This window comes from Apteryx rowi, unplaced genomic scaffold (genome assembly GCF_003343035.1).
Source record: "Apteryx rowi isolate R43461 unplaced genomic scaffold, aptRow1 scaffold_161, whole genome shotgun sequence".
Lineage (NCBI taxonomy): Eukaryota > Metazoa > Chordata > Aves > Apterygiformes > Apterygidae > Apteryx > Apteryx rowi.
Genome location: NW_020447875.1, coordinates 354,110 through 376,249, shown reverse-complemented (window position 1 = coordinate 376,249; position 22,140 = coordinate 354,110). Strand labels below are relative to the sequence as shown.

At 41.9% G+C, this 22,140-nt stretch overlaps 1 long non-coding RNA gene across 1 annotated transcript; it reads left to right on the top strand.

The window, feature by feature from the left end:
* The first annotated feature begins 404 nt into the window (after positions 1 to 404).
* LOC112963122 lies at positions 405 to 20,108 on the top strand. Its single transcript, XR_003252498.1, has 8 exons — positions 405 to 479; positions 7,842 to 8,156; positions 9,952 to 10,117; positions 10,821 to 10,970; positions 11,556 to 11,649; positions 14,649 to 14,703; positions 18,544 to 18,666; positions 18,901 to 20,108. It is a non-coding gene; the product is annotated as an uncharacterized LOC112963122 (long non-coding RNA).
* The last annotated feature ends 2,032 nt before the right edge of the window (positions 20,109 to 22,140 follow it).

The following is a 22,140-nucleotide window of genomic DNA, read 5'->3' as shown; positions in this document are numbered from 1 at the left end:
TGTGGAGGTGACTTCCAGGCAAAACCAAACTGCACCATTTTAGTTTGTCTTCCACACCAGAAAACACGCACCATAAGAGCAACTCAGCAGCTTATACTGCCCCGGCTAAAGGCTTTGTGTCTTGCTTATGCTGCACCAAATCAGGCTGTAAAAGGCAGGGTTTCCAAAGGGGGAAATGCCAAGCCACCGTTACTGACCATATCTGGAAGGATATGTTGTAAGGGAGTCACAAGCTGCCCATCACCATCATACTGAAATCTCAAGAAACTGCCAGAGAACTTGCATAACCCTGCGTTGGCAGGACACTGCGGAATCTGCCTGTAATCTACTTGGAGAGATGTCTGTGTTTAATGTAATTCTGATTTCCTACTCTCATTTTACAGCCAAGTGCAGACTTGGATCAAACAGGAGAGGTGGGAGGTTGTGTCTCGGCTTACCTGGATTAATCGCTTGCAGAGGACAAAGCCCTAACAGTGCTGGTGAGAGAAGCTTTTAACACGATTCCACTTCTATCCAGGTTATTTACTAACCAGAAATCATAACTTATTGACAATGAAACCGCACTTTCTAGCACATTCCCCTTTGCAAGTAAACATTTTAAATCCACCATCTGATTCCATTAAGTCCTTTTGAAAATTCTAATAACCTTTGAAATGTCCTCACTCCATAAAGGAAAGTCTGTTACATTTTCAGAAAAATAAGCTTTCAGCTGTGCTTTCTGTATTAAAAAGTAGGCTTTGGTTGAGAGAATATTATTCATATTTATATATGAAAATTATATTGCCTCTGTAAGTGACTGAATTCTATAATATCTTTTTAGTTTTACAGCTTTTTAATGCTGCCACTTAGTAACCCTGCAGATTCTGTGTCTAAAATGAAAGCAGATCAGCTGTAATTATGGTAATATTTTAGGTTTGTTTTGTTTACCCTTGATAGAAAGCTCATTTTTAATTTATTTAATTATGCCACACTTTTTGTCTTATTATGAAGCATTAGGAGAAAACAGACTTTAAGCTTTGAGGCTCAGGCTCTTAACCTCTGGAAAACAGCTCTGCTTCTCTCAAACCCTGGCAGGGTTGGTCTCAAGAATACTGATATTGCTCTGGGTTTTATTGTAAAGTAATAAAATGCTGAAGCCCGTTAAGTGTGCTGGTGACGTTTGCTGAATGGAATCTGAGTTCTCAAAATTTACCTGATCCTATTTTAGCGGGAAAGGAGATTTCGATCACTAGGTTAACTTTAGTATTTGAAATGGCCATTAACAACGCTCTAGTGCCAGAGTTTAGTGCCAATAATAACTGCTGTTGCTTGGGTCTCTTCAGGCTATCCTGGCTAAAACTGCTAATAAGAAATCACAGTCATAAAGTTCTTTTTCTGCTATTGTTGAAATGGTGGGATTATCATAACAGGATTATCAGAACAGGGACAGCCTACAGCAGGGTGGTGAAACCAGTAACTAGTCTCCTATTTTGGTGAAAATCCCAAAATGTAGCGAGAGGGCAATGTAGGCCCTCCGCTCACTGGGAGCAGAGTCCTTGCGCTATATCTTGCAGCTACTGAATTGTGGGTTTGAGAAGGCCACTTTCTTTGCAACTGGAATGAAAACACCAGTTCGTTTCACGCAGTTCATGTAATTGCTGCCAGACGACAGTGCCTCTGTGTCTTTTGATATTGGGCAGCTTTGAACTAGTGATACAAAGGTAAAGGGCTCTGCACATCAAAATCCGTTACTGATCCCGCGAGCCGTTTGTTCCTTTGCAGGAATTCTCAACCATCTATTATGTTTTGCACATCTGACCGAAGTGCTCACATATTTTGGTTATGTGGTTCTAAACTTGAAAAAGAATAGTGTTGTGCTGCCTTGCATGGGCACGTCAGGTAGGAGAGTCCCGTGGTGCTCTGACTTTCTCGCAGTGGTAGGGCATTCATGCTGGCGAGGCTTCTTGTGGCATTGAAATATGCCCGTGAAGGCAATGTTTTCCCATTGAAAATGGTTCTGCTCTGTAGTACACATCATATTGAAGAGATTACAATCGTTCCTACTGTACGCTCTCTCTTTTTTGTCTGGAGCTTTACCTCCATGACACGTTGGCCAGCCAACCATTGTAGAATAAGCAACACTGAAACAGTTCTTCCAGCATGCTTTTCCATCCAGATGCACTGCTCTGGAATAAAAACTGATCAGAGGCTGGATCAGTTAGCTTTGTGAAGTGGATTAAATGTTCTAGGATAACTTTTATGAAATAACAATGCTGGCTAATCCCCTCCAGCTCTTGTAGATAAGACCAAATGGATTTTCTTTGTCTTCTGTTCCGATTTAGTCGCAAAGCATCTGCTGCTATCTATACGTGTTCTGATGTTTACTTATAGCCAAAAAAGAATACAATATTTGGACTAAATTGCATCATATGATTTGATCTGGATACAAAATAAAAGCAATCTTTTTTGTAAATTTTAAGTAATTCTTAATAGGTATTATTTTGTTAGTCTCAAAAAACTCTACCTCAGTAAGTTTTTGTAAACCATCATCAAAGACTGTAAAGCTTTGTTCTTGCTGTTTATCTGTTAGTACTGTTACCAAAGCTAGCTGAAGTTTTCTTTCTCTCCAGTATTTTAACTTTGTGACCTTACTGTAAAACTTGGAATGAAGCTGCAGCAAAACCATGGAAGTGCATTTGAACGTATCCAGGCAGTGCTTATCTGTTTAGTATTCAAAATAAGGAGTCAGCTTTGACCTTTTCATTTTATTGGCATCAGTTTTTATTCTTTACCTCTTTGCTAATTATTAGTGATCTGCAGGTTCTGGGCCCCATGTTTTACTGTAACTCCAATCTAAATTACATTAGGGAAGAATCTAGAAGCAGGGTGCACAAAATGATAGGCTACCACTGTTTTGCCATATTGAGGTGACAGTAAAGGACAACAAAGGATCTGTTTCCCTCTGTGCGTGTGCTGGGAGATATTGGGTGGGTTTTCTTAGTTGTAGCAGGGGAACAGAATTCACAAGGGGAAAAAAGACAACATGTTTTTCCTTCTCCTTGCAACAGAGGACCTCGAGTGGTTAGCACAGCGGGCTGATGGTTGGAAGATGGCTCCTGCAATATGCTTGTGATCTCTTAGTGATTGCTTTGTTATTAGATTTACAGGCTCATCCCCTTTTCCTGCCTCGATAGGACTGATCCAGATGCTGGTCTTTCACGTAGGTGCACATACAGAAGAGGAAAGRGGCATGGAAAGGGAGCGGAGCTGGCAGGCAAGAAGAGGGGGCAATGCGGTTGCTGAAAACATTTGCAAGAGAATTTTCATTGCAAGTTGTTTGAGAGCAAGGAGGGGAAGCTCATCACCTGCAGTGTTTGAACTACCTGAAAAGCCTTTAGGTTTAGCAACTGAAGGCTTTTAATTTGTTTTCTCAACATAAGGAGGCACCTTGGTGACACATAAATGCTTACCTAAAACATATGCTTTCAGCTCCTGCACAGCTTCCAGCCTGCTCTAGTAACACAATGTGGAGCTGGCGTGCAAGAGCACAGCCCCAAGCATCTTTCTGTGCTCTCCATCCTGCAAAATTTAGAAACAAAGCAACTGATATGGAGAGAAAAGATTTGCAGTATTCAGCATTGTTTTTTTTCCTGATGCCTGGCTCTTCAAGGCAGTTTCCAATTCAAGTGATTTGATTTTATAACGGAATCAGCAGCAGGATTGGCATTTCCTCTTGTGAAACCTCAGGAGGTGAAAGTCACACTAAACGTGAGTGACACAACTGATTTACAAAATCAGCCAGAAATATTCCACAGGCATGCCAGGAAACTTTTTTTTTAAATGTAAAAAATTTTCTGTAGGAGACCAAAAATAGTTTTGAGGATAATAAATTCCTTTCATGCTCAAATGTGCTGCTCTACAACAAGCATTTACAAGCCAATAGCTCAAAAAAATCAGTCCTAGGAATCAAAATAATTGTAGAGCATTCATATATTTGAATGAATCCCTTGTTAGGGAGATTCCCTCTGCTTCTCTTCCCCTCCCCCCCCTTTGGTTTGTGACAGATGAGGCTGTTCAAGGTTTTATAGGGTAGAGAATGGTATCACCTAGAAACAGGCCATTGATAAGAGGTTGCCTGGGAAACCCTGTGCCCATAGATTTTCATTTTGCTGCATTACACACTCCTAGGTGCAATTATTTATAATTAAAAAGAATTCCTCCTGTGGAAACAGTGAAGTGGTGGGGAAATTGCATTATATTCTCAGGAGGATCTAATTCCATTTTCTCATTTGATTTTTTTGATCATCTCTAACAGTAGGGTGTTCTGTTGTTGTTTTTGTTTTTTTGGAAAATACTTGAGGCAGTAGAAATTCTGCTTGAGAAAGCAACATGGAAATACGATGGTGCTTGTTTTAAATGCAGCTCATGTACGCTGTAGTCTGCCTGCCAGTGGAAAAACCCCACCAGCCCTCGCAAGAGCCCCACTCTGATCAGTCTGAGTAGATTATTCCTTCAGCTTTAATAATTCAGACTCCCTGTCTGCCTTACGGGGAGTTTTCCTCTCGCCTGGAAGACACATGCTGCTGACTGGGGAGATCCCCAGTCTGCTGCTCGTATTTTTAACAATAGGTTTGTTCTTGACGCCATCGGGGGGAGTTAACATAATTTTTACCCTGTTTTTTCTATCAAGAAATCCACAGGGGATCTAAGAGGTTTGTGCGAGGTTCCAGACTCCAGTTACTTGGGGCTTTTTCCCCTAGTTAGAGGGAAAAATGTAGGTTTGGCAGTTTTAATTTGTGCTAACAATAAGAGAAACAAAATCATAAGTAGCCTCTCTCATCTGACTTGGTACCATGAGCTTTTTTTATAGCCATTGTTCCCCCCAAAGTATTTTCTCTCTGTAACAGTTGCTGTTAGCATGTTTAAAAAGAGGCAAACCAACCCCCCCCTCACCCCCCCCGGTTCTGCATAGCCTACATGCAATTTGCCAGTTTGGCAGAGGGGGAGAGGGGCAATATTTTGTTGAGTTTCATGCTACGGGATTTCAATTCTTAAAACCCAAGTGTGAACTGTGCAATTTTGGCGAGCCCTGCAGTCTAGCGACAGCCTCCATCCTCCTTGCGTGAAGATGGGCATCCTTCTTCCTGCGTTAGAACCGACTCTGTGACACACAGAGAATCGCAATAGGACAAAAGAAGCCAAATAGGATCAAATAGGACCAAAAGCAGGCGGTGTGGGGAAGCCCTCTTTTCAGTCTGACTTTTGGTGGATCAGTACACTGCTGGGACGGCCCCAGGCAGACAGTTTCAGGGTGCTGCAGGCAGTTTTGGTGCGCTGTCCCCGGAGTGGGGCTCGGCAGAGGACTGGCGTGGAAGGCATGCTCATTTCATTTGTAACCGGAGCAACGGCCCGCTTGGAAACCCTTCCAAAGGCTGGTTTGCAAGTGCATGTTGGGTGGGAGGATTTAAGCTCAGTTTGGTTGCAAACACAAGAAACCTTGCGTTTTCCTGTGACTTGAAGGGGGGGAAATCCCAATCCCGGACTGATGTTTTCTGGGTGGGCAGAAAGGCCAGGGCAGCCCCAGGCAGCAGGGAAGGGTGTGGGAGGCCGCAGCGGGAGCAGCCGCTCTGTTCTGCGGCTTCCCGCGCTTGTGGGCTCTGCCCTGCACCTGCAATGCTCTCGTGCACCACTCAGGGCTGCGAAACAGCATCCTTCTGACTGCACATCCTTGAAAATTTTCCATTTGAAGTGAGCCTAGCAGTCCAGTGAATTTAGAGCAATGAATTGCTCTTCTTCCTTGCCTTTCCCACACCCAGCAGGAATGGTACTCAGCCCTCCAGGTGACCACAGCCCAGTACAGTGGTTGAAAGCAGCTGTGACACATGATAGCAGAGGGCCTGCTCTGGAAAGGAGGGCAGCGATCTTGGTCCTCACTGCAGAGACAAGCTACCAAAAGGGTCGGACTGTCCACCAGTAAGTGCAGGGGTTAGAAGGAGAACAGGGAGTGTTTCCTTCTCCTCCGTTTCCCTCTCTTGGTAAACTCTAATGTCCGTCCTTGAGAGACTATCTGTGCTCCAGCTCTCCACTGCTGGTCAAGGGCAAAGAGGTTCAGAAACCAGATTTCCATCTTTTCTAGGCTACTTTTATACAAGATGAGTGGTAAAATTGAGGCATTTATGTTTAAAAAGCTGATAGCACAGAATGTAAATACTTAGAACTGACTGTCAAATTCACTTCTGTTGCTATGTACAAATACAGATTCAAGGTTATGCAGCTCCAGCTGCTTCTGTGCAAGAAGTGATACTGCAAGTTGTTTAAAGTCCTTGTTTGTACATAGCTATTATTTTAATTTGTTCCAGTTTTTACATGCATTTGCTCCAGTAAATGTATATTTTGTTTCTTCTTGACAATGATTTAAGGCAAGGATTCAGTTTCCATATAAATATATTCTGGGGGAATTGCAAATTGCTAGCAACATTGCTCCAGCACAGAAATTCTTCTAGTAAGACAGTTATTGGAGAACTACTGAATTAGTTCATATAATATACACCCTGGAGTTTGATATTGCCTTCTGCCCACTCAGCTTTAAAAATAATAAGCAGATTAGCTTGTCCATGYGGCAGGCTGTGCCTGCAACTCTCCCTCTTTTATGGAGAGGTTAAATGAAACGCAACAGAAGAGTGGTGCTGACTGTGGTCGTAGAGCAAACGTGTGTCTGAGCAAGGAAGAAATCCCTCCGTTCCCCTGCCTGTACTCTGCCCCCGTGTGCTCGCTCTCCTGTTAAGTTCCATACCTGTCTGCCAGGTGTGGTATTACTCATGAGAGAGACAGAAGCTGTGGGATACTTTTTAATAAGGAGCCAGTCCCAAATATCCTCTGCCAAGGGTATTTATGGGTTTAGCCCAAATCCAGCCCCTCCGGTCCCTGTGAGACACGGGTGGCTTTGCCTCCCTCTGTGCTGTTGGTGCTGAGGGTCCCGTTGCCCCCAGCCAGTCGTTGCTGTTTGTGGTTGTGATGCTGAGGCAAGAGGCGACCCTTAAATCTGTTTTTTAGCTTCGATAACATTGCCCTGGGAACTGGGGGGAAGAAGGGCCACTCGGAGCTGCCCCTCACAGCGGCAAATCCCCGTTTTGGCACGTGGCTGGGAGTCACCCTGTGAGAGGGAGCAGGGACAGAGACAGCCTGGGGCCGTGGGGGCACAAAAGCTGCCTTTTCTGTTCGTCTCAGGACATTTTGTCTTCCCCCCTCTGCTTCCCTCCCCCCTTTCCTGCATGCATTTTCTAAACTTTAGTTGGTGTCGATTTTGTTAGATTTTGCTGTTACATTAGCTTGCCCTGGGCTATATTTAACACCAGCAGCAGCAGATGCTATGCCTGTTGTTGCTCCGCTCGCTTTATTTGAACGGTTCCTGCTTTTGTTGGCTTTTCCTCCCAGCAGTCGCTTGCATTTTGTCTTTTCAGGATCCAGACTGCTGAGGTGGGGTTGCTTTGTACGACTGTACAGCTCCAAGGACCTTTGGTTACTGGACTATAAATAATATCTTCTCCTTTTCTGTATTCTCTATGCAATGTATAAGGAAGACTGTGTAAATCTTGAGGTGATGTTATCTAAGCCAATGAGATCTTAAGGGCAACCTCTACTAATACATCACAGCACATAATAAATTTGTCTCTGCATTGTGATTATAAATTCTAATGGCAAACAGGAACAAAAAAATCCCTCAGCAACAACAGTATATATTAGAAACAAAAGGGTTACAGATGGTACTTAGACTTTACTAAAGAATCAGACTTTCAAAGGGCTGACTCTGAATTTTAATTTCTTGTACATTTGTTTCCTTTCTTTTTGTTTTCTTTTTCAAGGAGGAAAAAAAAAGGTTTGGTCTCTGTGAGCTGTCAGTCACCTCTGGAGTCAGCAGTGATACAAGAGCATGCAACTAAAAAAAAAGTGAAGTCAGCATGAAGGCTGAAGTACTGTTTTCTTAAGGTGCTTTTGGAACTGGCAAAAGGTGGAACTTTCTTAAAGTTGTTAAACTTCTTCAGAGTTGTTGAAAACTCCCTAATCTTCAGAATGGAATGGTGCCTGCCATATAGTGCAATCATGGGAGACAGTGCTCATTTCTCAAGAAAAATGCTTTTTAATGTGTACTTTAACTTTGCAATAAGTTCCTTTTCAAGGTAAGATATGTACCACATATACCTGTATATTAGTAGAACTGCAAATTTGCCATATGCATACATGCTAAGTTTTCAAATTGCATTTCTAGTTGAGAATATTACTGGTTAAAATGCAGCTTATGGAAATCTGTTTTGACTTCAACCATGGGTTGTTCAGTTTTATCTTGTGATCCGGTTCCTTGAGAGTGGAATATCCCTTTCATGCTGGTATCTGCTGTCAGAAGCAAATGGCAATACACTATTATGGGTAGAAATGTTAGTCAAGCACGCAAGTGTTGAAGAAAGTAGGAGATCTTTAAATACTGAGCTTTAAAAGGCACATTAAAGATGATGGCAGATGAGAGACAGAGAGCACAACAAATAGGCAAGATAAAAGCGTAAGTCAAGAATATTTCTTTAGCRTTCAGTAGCTTTTCCTTACTATAATAAGACCTGACAAGGTGAAACCACTTATACTGTTCCTGAGATAGACAGTGGCTCAGACGTTTCAGCAGATCATGCTACTTTACCCTACACTGATAGTCTGTATTCGATTAAGGCCCATTAAACCTAAGTTTCCTTGCATGTAGAAGATTCAAGTGCAAATAAACAGTCCCTGAGCTGGGCTGTTGTAATGTAACTTGGAGATATTTTTGTGCTTCTGAGATTGAGATGGGGGTTTGGGCTGCTACTGCTGAAACTAGACCAGAAATTCAACTGAAGTCATTAACAGACCTGAAAATAATCATTGAGGTACCTGGAAACAAGCCCAATCTCAAAAAGCAGTTGTATCTGGTAATCCCTTCTATGTCTACAAACTGCCTGCTGATGTATTTTGTGCTGAGCCTTGGGGCTTGTAGTCTGATGGAAATATTACAAATCTAATACAAAAACACATGGCAAACCTTAGTACAAGTGACTGCTGCCATTGCCTGCCTCTTAGTTTTCTCATCCCTATCTCCTTATTGTGCCTTCCTTCCCTCCTCCCCTGGGCTGCATCCTCCTCAAGCATGGTTTGATACTAGAAAAAATGGGCAAACAGCTGTCAAGGGCTAAAGGAGGTCTTCTCCTCTTAGCGCTGGCCTGACTGCCTGCTGGGTCCGGCGTTGCCCTCTGAACAGCCGATGTCTGAGCGTCCTCCAGGCGCAGCTTGGCAAAACCTGGTCCTGCGCCTCTGCCTTGCGCTGCTGCTTTAGCAGCCTTTGATTATATGACTCTACTGTTGATTTTCCCATTGGATCTTTCTCACTGCTGGTGAGAAGAGCCCTGTCCTCCTTCAGGCCGGGCTTCCCTGCTGAGGTAGCTTCCACCTCCTCTCCTCGGCCCCATCTTCACCGCTTTCTTCTCTTCATGTTCCTGCAGCCCTTGCTTTCATTTGCAGCCCTTGGTTGTGGCACCTCAGGTTCACCAAGGTAAGTGAAGGTACTCACCAGAGGACTATTGAGCCCAAGGCCTTTAAATGGCAGCCTGGTCTGCAGCAGTAGAGTTTGTGTCACCCGGAAGATTAATGAACCAGCAGCCTTTATCATTAACTGAACATGAAGCCAGTCAAGCCTCAATACTCTTTAGCTGCTCTCTATTTCTAAAAGAATTATAGCAGTGTGCCAGCTCAGCTACAGCTAAGACAGTGAACTGCTGTCTGTTTAAAAGGTCACCTATTCTAAGATCTTGAAAGTCCATGCAGTAATTCAGATTATTTTGAAATTTGATGTTCCTCTGGGGACATAGCACTTATCCAGATTTGGGTGCTCTGAAGCTTGCACCCTGCCCAGAACAAAGTCTTTGTAACCTGGCTCTTCACGCTTTGTGTGTGCAGGGGACTCTGGAGCTGCTGTTTGGGTTCTCCTCGAATGGACCTCAGTTACTGGAGATCTTCCTGGTGTCTGGCATCTCTGGCAGAAGCAGTGCAGTGTAATTAAGGATGAAATTTGTAACACCAAATCAGGATGAGAAAAATAGTGGACTGGGAGACTAGAATGCATGTATGTAGCAAAATTAAGTGAATAAAAGGGTTTGTTAGCAGCCTCTTGCTGCAGTCCTGACTATTTCTAGGTGACTTACTGTGATCATGAAACCTCAGCTGCATTTATGCTATGTCGGTTTAAACATTACACTGGCAACTTTCAGTTAAAGTATGTGGTGAACTGCCCCAACTCAGACCAATGTTTGTGTGTTGAGAGCGATATTTCAGTGTGCTCCAAAAGCCACGGGCTCACCCTGATGGCATGTTAGAAGGAAGTAGGCATGGTCAGTAACTCCACACCTAGCTGGTGCAGATATTTGTTGTGGCTCATACCTTTCCTATTGCAGGTGAATTGAACATCCAAGAGGCAGTAGCCCAGTATTACTCAGTGCCCTGTGACTCAGAAAGCAAAAAAAGAAATCACTGTGTAAAGCCCTTCTAAGACAGCCCATGTTGCTTAATTTCTCTTCCTGCTCCCAGGAGCTGTTCTTTTAATGTGGCAAATGCGTGGAAGACAGGAGGTGTGGCTGGTTGAAATTGTTTCATGTCATTCTCTCCTCTAAGTAGGCCAACTGACATCAGGTTTCTTTCGTTAGTTCAGGTGTCTCCTGTCCCATGATACTGACAAATAAAAGAAGAGCTTCTTTTCTCCATTGCTCTCTTTCTCCTAAGGGTAGATAAAAGAAATGGGTTCCTTTTAATGCATTCCTTTATCTGTGCAGGGACTTCGAAGAGACTGCATCTGTTCCTGATGTAAAGAATCAGATGTAGTAGTAATGAGAGGCATCTCACTTCACAACTGCTGCAACATCGTACAAAAGTTGAGTGAGGACTGGAAAACAGTGAATGTTTGCTCCAAATGCAAAGTACAGGTCAGTCTGCTTATGACAGCTCCTTCTCTGCAGATCATGATCAGTGTTGTAGGTTTTCTCTTGTTGTTGTTTTGTTCATATGAAGTGCAGTAGTAGCAAAACCGAAGGGACAGCTAAATTCCATCAAGGAGGCCACAGATTCCCATCACCCAGAAGAAGAGAGAACAAGACTTGCAAGATGAGTTACACACGAACATGCGACCATGTGAAGGGAAATTCATTTGGGCTTTGGGGCAGTCATTACTGTCATTTTAACTGGTAATACATGGCTTGGCTTATTGGTTATATTTATGCTTAAAAAAAGACACTCCTGGCGTTCTGCACTGACAGGAGTATTGTTCTGTGGAACCCCAACTAAGTCATAAGAATAATACCAAGAATTATGATTTCTTTTTCTTTCCTTTCTAGAAAAGTCCTGTTTATTGGGGTTTGAGATGTGTTAACATTTGGGGAATTGTGTGTTTTCATGCAACTAATTCATATTCACATTGACATGTGATTAGATGCTGCAATATGTGGAAAAAACATTGTGTTTTTCTTTCTTTCCTTCTTTATTTTTGCTTTGGTATTTCCCTATTTTTACAGTCTGGACAGTATGTGACCCTAATGACCTGTCTTGTGTCACTAAGAGCTACAAAAGTCCATAGGAGGAAATCTGTTGGCATGGACTGTGAAGCAGGTAACTGTGAATATCTGTTCTATAAATAACAAATGCAAATCTGTTCACAAGTGATTCACGAGAACAAAGAACAGCTGTCCTTGGTCACACTAGAGGTCCCCTGGTCCACTGTCCTATTCTGATGCTTGCCAGTAAAGGATGCATTAGAAGATTATATGAGCAGGGCAAGCTTCCAGTGATACTTTTTCCCAAGGGTGCCTTTCTAGCACTTTGTAGCTTAAAGATTTCCTGAGCTGGAGTTTGCATCTGAATTACATGTTTTGATAGTTCTTGATGGTTCTTTCATGAATTTCTGTAGGCACACTAAAACTGTTTATATATTTTTCCTCTGATATATCCTGTGCAGCAAATTCTGCTATTTAATTGTGCACTGGGGAGAAGGACTTCCTTTTGTTTTTCTACAGCCATTACTTGTAAACTTCATTTGGTGCCTCTCAAATTCTGTGTTAATCAAAACAGTCGATAATTCCCTGTTTGTCTTTTCTGATACCACTCATGTACCATTTTTTTCCCTCAGTTATTCCTCTTCTAGGCTTGAGGATCCTAATCTATCTTCCCTTCCTCCAGGAGCCACTATGTAACTGGTTGCTGGTGCCACCCTTCACAGTAGCTCTTGGAGCTCTACGCGAGCCTTCTGACAGGAAGCTCTTTTCTGATGTTTTTGAGAACTGTGCACAGTAATCGGATGAAGCCGAGCTGAAGATTTGCATGGTGGCACAATGATATTTTCTCTTCTGTTCTCGATTTCTTTTCTAATACTTCTTAATGTTCTAGTTGCCTTTTTGACTGCTGCTAAGTACTGATCTTACATTTAAATAGAACTGTCCAAAATGACTTCAAGTTCTTTCCTGAGAGATAATGGCTCCCCATGCGCAGTACTTTGCAGTTATTGGTGCAGAATTTCACCCATCATTTTATCACTAGTCAATCCATTAGTGATAGTGATACCCTTTTTCAACTCTTCTCAGTTACCTTCTGCTCTGGTTATTCTGAAGAAGCTGTTTCATCAGTAGATCTTGCTGTTCAATCTTGCTTTTACATTTCCTGTTTTGGATCATATTTATATGTTAAACAGCACAAACTTGGCACAAATCTTGGCACAGACTCCAGGGGTAGCCTTCCTTTCTTCTGAAAATGCACCTTATTTCCTACCTTTTCTTTCTTAGCTTATACACAATTATTATGAATGAGTGGACCTTCCCTTTTGTCTCTTAGTGTTTGGTGGGGGACTTGACAAAGTTTTTGTAAACTGAAATATATTAAATGAACTGGAACAGCCCTGTTTACGCACTGGTGGATTCCTTCTGAGAACTCTAGTGGATCTGTGAGACATAAGGTCCTTTCATACAAGCTCTGTTGATTTTGTTTTTTTCTTGATGTTATTTAATATTTTTCTTAATGAGGGATAGATCATTACAATTAAAGAGTATTAAACTTGTAGATGAAGTCAAGCTGTAAGAGACTGCAAATTTGCAGACAAGAATTAGAATTCCAAGTCATCTTGACAATCAAAATATTGTATGAAATTTAAGGTACAAATAGAAACAAATTCAAAGTATGAAATTTAGGCAAAATGAATCCACTCCATTATGGAGTGGGGAACCTCTAGTCAGCAGCTCTTTAGAGAAGAAACTGAATCGTATTGGGTCTTGGACTGAGCACAGGTCAACAGTGTCATGTGTTGTGAAAAAAGGAAAACATAATGTGAAAAGTATAAGTTGAGTAGTGCTGATAGAAACTAATTCATCTGCGTAGCTTGAATACTGCGTTTTGGGTATTGTAGTTCCAGAAAGGTGTGGACCAGTTGTGGAAAGCTAAAGGGAGAGGAACAGGGATAATCAGAAGTCTATAAAACAGGACCTGTGGGGAGAAAGGATTGGAGTTGTTCAAGTTATAGAGGAAATGGAGGGGATCGCTAACTCTTCAAGGACATAGGTGTGCTGCAAAGAGGGATCTGCTCTTCATATCCAGCTAGACAGGACAAAAAACAATTTACAGGAAGAAATGTTTGGCGTATAATTTAAGCAAAACTTGCTGGTGGTATGAAGGGCTTTTTCAACAGGTTATCTGAGAAGGCCTTACTTTAGTCTTCCTTGTGGGATGTATTTAAAAGCAGGTTGGAAAATCACCTGGTAGGATTAGTATATATATGGCTAAGCCTGTCCTGGACAGAAAGGTGAACTAGACAATCTTTTGGGATCCTCTCTGGATCTGTTTTTCATTATATTATGAGAACTACATCTTGAACCACATTCTGTGCAACCCTAGATCAAGAGTTTCTGTCCCACTTGTGTATTTCCTCCAGAACCAGTCATCTATGGTGTCTGAAACTGTAGTTCTTCTATTATAGTCTGACACTGTTCAGTCTGCTTGAGAGTCATTGAAGTTTCCAACTGTTATGGTGTTTCCTGCCCTTGTAGTCTCTCTAATCTAATTAACATTTCAAGGTCACTTTTACCATCCCCATCTGGACAATGGGTGATAATATTGCCCTCTTTATTTGGTTGCGTTGCATAGCTGTAGAACTTTCTCATGCATTAATGTTTGTTATGCAACTTTGAGATTTCTCTTGCATATATTTCCCTAACAGTGCAACTTTGTCATTGCTGTGTAGTTTGCACCTCACTACTACAGGCTTTTGCTGTTTGCCATCATGTAAAAGGAGTCAGATGATAATTTGTAATTAGTTTAAACTGTCAATTTTTAACCTATGAGCTTCATCTATGTCAGCACACATAGCATTTAGCTCCTGTTCTCTTACGTGTAGCCTTCTTTATCCACGGATACTATTTCTCAAACAGCAGAGTCTATTGTTTCTGAGTAACAAACCTTACAGAAGCTGGCTGTAAATACTTCAATCTCTGTTACTTTTTTCTTGCCCTTGTTCTTGAATGTGATTAGTGATATCAAAATAAGGGAAGACAGTGCTCTAAGTTTCTTGTCTCATGTCATGGAATCATATCATGTGATGATGTTTTCTTTTGTCATCGTCTGACTAGGAAGAAGAGGGAATAGCACTGGAAGGATACTCAAGCCCCTGACTTGACAAATGTGGTGAGGAGAGAAAAAGTGTGTGTGTGTGTGTGTGTGTGTGTGTGTGTGTGTGTGTATCTATTTGGCTATACAGGGGCATGCCTACTTTCCCCATCCCTATTCCTGTAGGTGCCCCATTGAGACTTCTGACAGTTTAAGAATATACAGCCATGTAAAAAGAGTGGGGGTGGGGAAAGAAAGGTGATTTCCAGAAGTTCTTCCTTAAGAAGTACTATGATCTGCAGGTACTTCTATCAATTCAGGAAAAATGGTAAACCACTTTAAAAATTGTTTTAAAACATCTCCATTAGTTAGGTTGTGCCAAAATAAGTCAGCACTGCTTATGTCAATTTGCTCTATAAGGCCAGGAGAGACTGAGGATTCAAGGGTGGGGAATATATTGCTCTGGTTATGCTGGTCCTCAGCTAGCAAGAGAGGCCTCACCTGCATGCTGAAAACACTTCATACACAGCCTCCTTTTAATTCTAGATCTGGGGGTCTAGTTAAAGGGAGACCAAAGGTTGTTTCCCCCAAGCACCCAGCCCTGCCAGTCCTCGCTTCTCTTAGCTCTCGGTTGTACTTTGTTAGTTGTATGTGGGAGGGTGACCTTTCTGCAGAGCTCTGGCTGTATATAATTTTTCTGTTTCCTAGTCAAATGGAAAACAGGCCCGTCTTCTATTTAATACAGCACTAGCTCTGTTCAGTTCATGAGCATGGTAGCCTGGAAACTGCTTAAGTTCGCAATTATGTTGTAGCCAGATGCTCTTCATTTCCCTCGTGCTGTTGCCTGCTGCTTTTCGTATGACTGCTGCTTTGTGAACTGTAACATCCTAAAATTCAGAGGGAAAGAAAATGCACTCCTTGAGAATGAGCATCGTGTTTTGCTAGTTTTAAATGCAACTGACAGGTTGAAGCACATTAGATCCATTAACATAATTAGAATGATGAACCATCACGTTTGATACCTGCATCCTTAATCAAATCCTTCCCTCGTTCATCTCTTCTGTCGGTGTTCACTCATGTTCAGAAATCACTGAGTCCCTAGCCACTGCTTTTCAAACTATGCAGTTAGTCTGTAGGCACTTGCTCTTCAAAGCCTTTAATACTAACATTAAAAGAGTGCTCACTAATAAACAGACATATGAAGTTGAAAGGGAATTCCTCTCTTTTGAATATTCACACACATCAATGCATTCTCCTATGGAAAATATTTAAATGTTTTTCTGTGAGATGGAAATATTCATCATCTCTGTAATCTGTTTCTAACTTTTATCCAGAGAACTTTCYCTCTCTCACTTCTATATTATTCTTCTATAGTGTCTTCCATTTAAGAATGTCAAAGAAGTTTACAGATGGCAATAACTTCCCAGCACTGATGAAAGAGCAAAAAGATTTAGCCTTATGCTACAGCTGAGGAATGTAAGGTGCAAAAAAAGATCACTTATTAGGTATGCAGCAGCAAACAGCCATGATAGAGGGAAGAGCCTCATACCATCAGCTATCCATCCCCGTGACTGGGGCCACCCTTTTGTATCTGCATTATCAGTGTGATAATATAGAGAGAAAATCACACAGCAGAGCTGGAGGTTTTATTGTATTTTTCAAATTCTGCAGGATAAAGGAGCTTCTAAGATGTATCACAGTTCGAAGCCTTGAAACATATAGTGCTGCTAAGCTTTGAATAAAGTACAGGGCTGGACCCTACACTACAGCAGAAGGAAGGTTTAGGTGTGAAAGCTAACAGGGCTCTTGGGGAAAAGACTGTGTCTTGGAGAGGCTTTTCAGAAGAAAGCACGTGGGCTTATGGGTGCTGATGGGGAGCAGGGTGGCGAGAGGGGAGTACAGAGGAGACCCTCTCTCTTCTTGGGTGCCAGGCAGGACCTTCCTGGGGTCAGCAAACCCATGTAGCGTCAAGGAGGTGCTGGCATTTTGAGGGATCTCCTTGTAAGTGCTGTATTATTCTAACCTGTTGCCTTGCAGGGGAATTTTGTCTAATGTGATCACAGCAGCCCCTGCCCATCCAGGTTCCTGAAGTCTGAACCCAATGCCCTTGGGAAGGGCGAGTGGGAATCAGGGCTGGCTGAGCTGGTGGAGGTGAAGATGCTCAGCAGGAACAAGAGCTGTTGGCTCCCAGCTCCTTAGTGTCTGTGTACGGCCTTTCCCCTGCTAGCTGCCCTGTTTCGTGTTGTTAAAACCCTTCTTTCTTTACATAGTGACTAATGTTTTAATTTTAAGTTATCAAGTTAATGAGCTCTTCTTCAAACGACATACGGCCTAGAACATTTCTGTAAAGTCTCACTGGGAAGATTTTAAATTTTAGTAATATCCCAGTCCTCTGAACCTGAACAGCCATTTCCTATTGAAAGCAGCATACAATAGATCTCAAATCTGTTTTGTGTTGATATGAGATCCTCTGAGAAATCACGCTACTGAGTGGGAACATTTTAAAACTTGTTTACTCTCATACTTGCTCACCCTCATACTTGTAGGTGCAGAAATCATTTCTGTGATTCACTAGGGAATTTTTCTTCAAAATGTGCTGTGGTCTGTAGCGTGTATCAAAATACAACTCATAGTCCTCAAAGATGGAAATATTTGTCTCAAATTGGAGTGAATCCTGTTCTGCTCTTAATGTTGTACAGAATTAAGAAAAAAGTGACTAATGCAAGCAGATAGATGATGTCTATTCCAGTGTGAACTTATCTGACAAACAAATGTTGTGGAATTAAAATAACCTGAAAATGTGACCTAAAGAAAGAGAAAAGAAAATTTGTTTTAATTTTATGTTGAGACTTTGTTGCAAAGTTTAAAAAATCTACTTCTAATTTCCTCAGGGAAAGAGAAAGAGGCCACCTCCACAGCTAGTAGAGGGTTTAAAAAGGAAATGTGTACTATGTAGATATGGTGAAGCATAGAACAAAGCTGTGCTATGAGTACATTATTCCTCTTTTTTTCTTTTTCAAAATTTGCTATGGTACATTCACCTGCCAAAATGAAAAAGGGATGTGTGTACATATATATACGTATATATATGTACACACACACACACACATATATATATATACTTAGCTTCATAAGTGATTTCATCAATGGATACAAGACTGGACTTGCAGGATCTTTCTGGCCTGTTCTTGTAGGAAGAGCTGTGTGGGCTGGATTTCAGTATTCATGTGGCAAATGTATGACCTCAATGTCCCAGAGGTCTGCTCTTCCTCTTAATCAGGATCAGGGCTTTTCTAAAAACACAAAATAAGTGGTATAAAAGCTATATTGGGATAAGCATGAGATTTCTGTATTCCTCACCAATGGTGATATTCTAAAGGTTAGTTCAAAATGACAGCTGTTAAACTCTTTATAGTGTATTGTAGTAGTAACTGATAAGAGAAGACAGAGAAGGTCCAGTCTTTTGGGGATGCCATATATGTTATAAATATTTAGTGTATTAATTGTGTTGGTGGGATTTATTATTTCTTTGATCTAACGCAAATTCTCTGGTGGAACTGACTCTTTTTTTGCTACATACTGTTGAGATATTGAGATTCCTTAAAATTCTATATAAACTAAGATGTCAACTGAAAAAGTATAAAAATGTATGCAAATATTTTCTCCCTTTTCAGAATTGCTCTCTGATGAGTTCCCATAGACTTTAGAACCTGAAAAGAGTTTATTTTTTACAAAACCTCATGAAATGCAAAGATGCAAAACTTGTTACAGCTCTTTGAATTGCATTCTAGTAGTCTTTGTTTCCTGTCATTATAAAGGCAGTCGACTAGATTTTATGTATTGAAATATGCAGTGTGAGAGTGAGTGTAGCTGTGAGAATTTGTAGTCTCCCCAGTATGAATGGTTTTGTTCTTGCAGCTTATTGAGACACTGGGCTGAGCTTGTGAGACATGCTAGCCTGGAGTGCAGCAGTGATGGAGCTCGGGCCACGTGGGCAGCATCTCATGGCACAGAGCTGTGACTCTCACTTCAGTTACCCAGGTGATTTTTCAATAGTATAAACTCCATTTAGGCAGCACTAGTTTTATTTCTTTTAATTCTATAGAATTCTAGAGAATTTTTTATTTGCTACCCTTTTCTACTTTCAGTGTAGATGGCATCCCCTTCCATGTCTTCACCCCACAAAACTGAACTGTTGTTTTTTTTGTTTTTGTGGGGGTTTTTGACATTTCTTGGTGCTCTGCCTGCCTATCCTTTTTTCCTTTGTTCCTACAGTTTGTCCAAGAACCCAGGAGAGAATGTGCAAAAAGCTAGTAAAAGCTGGTTTAAGAAACAATAGGTATGCACGTATGTTGTTAATATTATTACCATCATTGTGTTGTTGACATTGTGTAGGTACATGGCACACACGTAATGAACGACTGACGATCTCCATCCCTCTCCCCCACACACCCTAGTGTGTTTTTTCCTTTATTTTATTTTCCTCCTTTTTAAAGAAGCAGACCCCCCCCACCCCCAACCTGTTGTACTGTGCAACTTGGGACTATAAAAGCTTATTGCTGTAATTCAAGTCTAGTCTATTGAATTAAGTGGGAACAGGACCAGGCTCTAATAGCATTTTCTGCCGAGGTGCAAAGAGCACAGTCCAGACAGCAGCCAAAGAAACTAATTGTTATGAGAAGTGCTGTTAGAACAGAAACAGATGCAAGTCCTTAATGACCATGCAACAAATGCTGGTAACTTTTTTTTCAGTGGCCAGGAGATGATGGCAATGTGTTGTGCTGATGAGAATAATACATCAACAGTGCTTAGGAAAGTGGGTATGATTTCATCAGCTGTAGTGCAGCTACAAGCCATTTCCCTATGTTTTTCTTCTCTAATGTGTTATACTGTAAGAAACAATAGCCAGCTACAATGTACGCTTCCTCTTTTTTTGGTACTTGAAAGACAAGCTATCTGAGAAGCAGCAGTACAGCTGGTCTAACTCAGCTTGGCCTAATAGAACTGAGCCTGCTCGTGCTGTTTGCAGGGTGGTGATGATACATGCATAAAGAGAACTGTGTCTCTACCTGGGAATAAAGTTGGTGCACTGGGCAAGAAAGCAAGAGAAAAATAGTGGTAATAATGATGCAAATGTAGAATCTCATGAAATAAAGCCTGGCACCCAATTGCTTCTGGAACATGCTCCCTCTCTTCTTAACTTATAACAACTCTGTTGAACTACATCACTTGATTGCTTTCTGTTTTACAATACAACCTATGGAGCTTTGAACAGTATTCATAATCTTTACAAGAATGCGCAATAATATTTGCATATTTTTGCCAAAGAATGAACCAATAGTTTATTCAATACATAGTGTAATAGAATTATAGTTTGCTTCCATATCACAAAGTAGCATGCAAAAGAGTGTGCTCAGAGAGAAACAGTGATTCTGAGCAGCTGTTTCATGAGTATTATATTATCAAATCAATTCTTTAAAGAAGAAACCATAGATATTGATATAGAATGATTGCTCTCTGGACATCATGTTTGAATAATAATAATTATTGAATATTAATAATTATTCCAAAGGTATATTGTAAAATATAATATTATATTTCTTATTTTTCTTAGTGTCATTGTCGCGGGATGACTGACTATCTTACAGTCCTGGACGGTGTGCGTTTCGTGTGGCGCGAGGGAGGGGAGGAGGGGGAGAGGATATTTACTGCACGACTCCACAACTTGCTTCAAAGACCAAAATTTACTACAGAAGCTGCAATGGTACAAAGCAAGAATTTGTATTAACAGAAACTCAGCTCAACTAGAATACTTATTTCTAATGACACTAAAAGTTATGCTAACAGTAACTACTTAGTAAACAGAAAAGGATAGCTAATTTATACTATCTGTAAATACCCAAACGAATGAACTAGGCAAACCAATTCTGATTAATCTTACCCATGCGTTGCCTCAGCGGCCAGCCCCAGGGCTCAATCCCAGGGCAGTAACTGCGGGAGGGCGTCCCGGTCCCGAGGGGCTCCGCAAGTTGGCAGACCCGCTGTCACCTGCGAAGAGCCAAGGACGGCCTCCGGGGCCAACCTGTTTGTACCCTTCAGGGGAAGGCGGCGGTGGAGTCGCTAGGCCAGCTGCAGTTCCCTTCGCGCAGGCGCAGTCGCTGGCTCTTGGCTGCCGCAGGGTTCAACTCCTCCGTCGTTGTTATGACCATCGCACCCACAGTCACGGGTTGAGGGGGAGTGGCCGAGCACCCCCAAGGGCAGGCTAGCTGCCTCGCGCACTCTTCAGCACTGAGGAAAGGAGTTTGAGTGGCTGTAAATGACTGCTTGACTCTTGCAGTGGGGGTCCCAAGGAGAGATCCCATAGCTGGGCTAGGAAGGAGTTAATTCCAGTCCGCAAGGGGGCCCCAGCAGTGGAAGCAGGTGTTATCTCTCAGGGTCCTGATGAGGAGGGGAAAGTCCTGACCACAGCACTTAACACTGCCCCAGCAATGAGAGGAGGCTTTTGTCTCTCAAGGTCCTGGGACCCAAGCAGGCCTTATCTCAAAGCCTTGACATCCTCCCTTTTGGAGTGTAAAACACAGAAATTCAGGCTACTTGTATCGTAACTGGCACCAAATGTATATGGGGGGGGGAGGGGGGAAGCTGGGAGCATCCCCCCACAGTCATTGTGTTTCATAGAAAGAAGACTCCACTATTATATATTTCTAGTTATGGTCTACTCAAGCTTTGTCTCTTTACAACAAAATGTATCAGGTTTAACAGTCACTGACATAATTATTTCAGTTAAAATCTTTGCTGGCCAGAATGACTGTTAKAGCAAATGTATCGGCCTATCTAGAACCTCAGCTAGTTCATGGGCATGTTTCTGTGGACGGGTTTAAGCAGATGCAAGCTCATTTCTCATCGTCCTGCCTTGGCTGGGAGCCCGTTGTGGTCAGAAACCTGCACAATGACACCAGGATGGGGCTCTCATCAAACTAGTAAGTCCTGCTCAGAGACATGGCATATTAAATCAGGTGCTGTGCAGCTTTGAGCAGCTTCTAACCGGAATTGCTTGTTTATGGCCAGTTTGGAGCATGGGCAGAAGCTGTATTTCTCTATCCCCCTCCATGAAGGCATATTCTGTATGTATATATATATTTTTTAAGTGGTCATCAAGAGGGCACATAAAACTTTTGTCCAAGCATTTCCTGGAATCACTGGAAGTCTTTTCATTAGCTTTAATGGAGCTGTATGGAAGACATAAGTAGTTTTCCCTACTGAGTCTCTCAGTGTTTAATCTTGCTGCTGTATGGGGATGAAGCTCTGGGAAAACCTGCTGGTAACTCTAAAGTGAGTGGTAAAGTTCCAGGGGCAGGATTTCACCCACAGTTCTCATCCTGCCACACTCTGGGCATTGCACAAATAAAAGAATACTACTTTTTTTTTTCTCCATAAAGTGAGTCTGGAGCCTCTGCTCTCGTGCTGCTTCCCTTAGGATTCAGCCAGAATGGAGCTGCACGCTGATGGGAATAA